Source organism: Suricata suricatta, chromosome 9, assembly GCF_006229205.1.
Source record: "Suricata suricatta isolate VVHF042 chromosome 9, meerkat_22Aug2017_6uvM2_HiC, whole genome shotgun sequence".
Lineage (NCBI taxonomy): Eukaryota > Metazoa > Chordata > Mammalia > Carnivora > Herpestidae > Suricata > Suricata suricatta.
The window spans coordinates 104254621-104257605 of NC_043708.1; the positions used below are offsets into that span (position 1 = coordinate 104254621).

The 2985-nt window shown below is 59.6% G+C and overlaps 1 protein-coding gene across 1 annotated transcript in view; it reads left to right on the forward strand.

The window, feature by feature from the left end:
• The first annotated feature begins 837 nt into the window (after positions 1-837).
• The window catches only part of SMAD3 (SMAD family member 3), a 116753-nt gene continuing 114605 nt past the window's right edge, over positions 838-2985 (forward strand). Inside the window, exon 1 of the mRNA XM_029950224.1 lies at positions 838-900. The gene's annotated coding sequence lies outside the window, so the exon portion shown is untranslated. The remainder of the gene's footprint in view (positions 901-2985) is intronic.

Here is a 2985-nt window from a genome sequence, read left to right on the forward strand (position 1 = left end):
TTCTTCCTATCCATGAACAGGGAATATTTTTCCATTTCTTGGTGTCTTCTTCGATCTCTTTCATAAGTTTTCTATAGTTTTTATCATATAGGTCTTTTACATCCTTGGTTAGGTTTATTCCTAGGTATTTGATGGTGTGGAGAGCACTTTTAAAGCCCTTTCTAGATTCACCACGCTTGTACCCTAATAGCTGTTTGCTCCATTCTTACAGCTGAGAGAGGAGATGCTCAGTGAGTGGAAGAGCAGGAACCAGGATGAAAAGTCAGGTCAAGTCATGGATGGACCTGGAGGTCCTCTGACTTTATCTGCCTCTCAACAGTTCCAGCTGCGTGATGTGATGTTCAGGTTAAGACTAATGTTTTGGAAGGAGATGGTGGCGGCAGGGGCCCTTTCTCCCAGGCACACACTTCCATGCCTTGGTGCTTCTCTAGGCTGTGAGCTGCCTGAGGATAGGGGCCTTTTGCTTCCTTTTCAGCCTGCCCAGAAATGAAGAGGAGGGCTGTCACACAGAGGCATTTCATAGACGTGGGTCTCTGACGAACTGTCCTTGCTTGAGCGTGCACCACCCTTCATGGCACCAGCAGCGGCCCCAAAATATGGTTCCTTCCCTTCACAGCCCTTGACTGCAAAGCTTTTCACGTTAGATTCCCACGGCTCCGGCAGGAGGTCCAGAGGAAAGCTGCTTGGGGCCCTAGAGAATCGGTGAGCAAACATTCCTCCCCCAGCCACAATGGTGCACCTGCATAAAGAGGTTTTGTTTCGCAAAGAGCTGTCTCAGTGATGTCATCTTTGCCTTCCAGGACTCTGCAAGGCAGTTAGCTGAAATCGAAGGCAAGAACGTGGACTTCGGCCTCACACAGCACAGGGTTCAAATTCCAGCTGTGCCGCCTCGAATCCCGAGTAAGTGCTGAAACGTCTCTGTGCCTCAGGTGCCCCTCTCCGAAGGTGGGAGGCACTGGGATGGCTGCCTCGAGGGCCATCATGAGGATTAAATCAGAGGGCAGCATTTGCCATTACCTGGTATGGAGAAAGCCATCCAGAAATGTTGATTGCACTTTCCTTTGCTTTTTTGAGGAGGGCTGGGGAAAAAGAGGGTGCAACCGAACACTACTGTGGCTGCAGGTTACCCGAGGACTAGGCAGGAAAGGGAAAGCCCTAACTGGGGTTTGGCGGTTCTCAGCGCCCAGAGGCAGGGGATTTAGGCGGCGAGTGTGAAGAGCGCAGCCCTCCGCAGCAGCAGCTGAGGGCCCGTGGGAGGCCAGTCTCTTCAACGGCAGGGACCCCTGCAGCGTCGGGGCTGATTTTGTGGATTGGGCCACACCTCACAGGGCTTTGTAACTCCCCACCCGCTAGCGGATAAAGTCTTTCTCACCAGGGGGGTTTCCTGCTGTTAAAAACAAACAAAGACCTTAGACACCGGGCTAGAGGCCTGGCAGGGGAGGGGCAGCAGGATAAACACCCCGAGGGTCTCGGTAACTCCAGAAGCAGCTGCTTGTGGTGGGGGCCGGTGTCGCGCTTAGAAGCCCCTGAATTCTGCAGATGGGGAGAAAAGCGCCGGGTTCCCCAGGATCCTGGTGTTTCTTTGCTTCACACTACCCCTAAGTGTGAATACATAAACCTCCCGAGTACTCCCCCTTTTTGCGAGTTCACAGCGTTGGAAACAAAGCTCTGCCCTGGCTAGTTTTGGGGGCATCGAATTTCGGTGTGGTTTTTGTTGTTTTTGTACCATCAGATTGCAACCACGCGTAATGTAATCCCCCCACCCCCAAGATAAATTCTAAAGCGCCCCCATTCATTCCTTCCTGAACTCAACAGATGTATTTGAGGCCCATTTTCTGCCCGGGACTTGATTCACAAGGCCCAAGGGACCCCTGGCTCTGGCTGTTATCCAGGGAGTCTTGGGATCCCCAAATCTCCGCTTCTGAGAGCACAGCCTCCCCCTTCCCCGCCCCATTCCAACTCCCTCCTTCGCTAGCACACAGGCTCGGGGCTCTCAGCCGGTGTGATCTCACCGATGAGAGAATTAAAAAACAAAACAAAACCAGCTCCCGGGTCGCCGGCGCCGCCAAGGCCCCTGCCCGGGATCAGCGCGCGCGTCCAAGTGCGCGCCCCGACTTCCTGGGCCTCAACCTTCCGGGCGTCCTTTCTCGGACCCGGGTGGCCCCAAGGGTGCACCGCCAGCCTCCGGCCGGCGTTCACTCGCGGCCAGTCTAACCCCCTCCCGCCCGCCACTGCAACCGCGCTTCCTGAGTGTGGGTGCCGAGAGTGGATGCCACGGCAGGAGCCCAGCCCTCCCCTCTCGCCACTCGGTTCCCACGACTTCCTCCCGGCGCCCGCCGGACTTGAGGTCGGGGCCGCGCGGGGCCCCGCACGCACCAGCCAGGACCGCCGTCGACCCCGGTCGCCCACGTGGGCGTGCTTTGCACGGAGTGGGGGAAGGCCGGGCGCCCTCCCGGAGGCTGGGGGTGGGCAAGGCGCCCGGGGGAGGAGGCGGCGGGGCGCGGGGGAGGAGGCGGGGAGCCCCGGCGGCGAGGGGGCGGTGACAGCGCTTGGAAAGGAGGCTGCACGCGGATTTGCATGAAACACAGACTGGGAGCGGGCGGGAGCGGGAGCGGGAGCGGGAGCGCGGCGCACGCCCGGGCCGGCCCAGCGAACGAGCGAGCGAGCGATCCGGGAAGGAGGAGGGGAGCGGGGAGGCGAGGCTCCCGAGGCGGAGGGATCTGCGCATCAAAGCGAGCGAGGCGAGCAAAGTTTGGCTGGGGGTTGGACTTTCCTTCCTGGAGGCGGCACCCAAACAGCTACCCCGTGCGGAAACCCAAACTTTCTTCTGCCACTCCGAGTCTCGCGGCCGTCGCCTCCGCCCCGCGTTCGGGGCCTTCCCGACCCGGCGCCGCAGTCGTCCGCCCGGCCTCCCCGTCGCCCTTCTTCCCGCCGCGGGAGCCGCTCGGGGCGCAGGGCCGCGCGCCGAGCCCCGCTGGCTGCAGC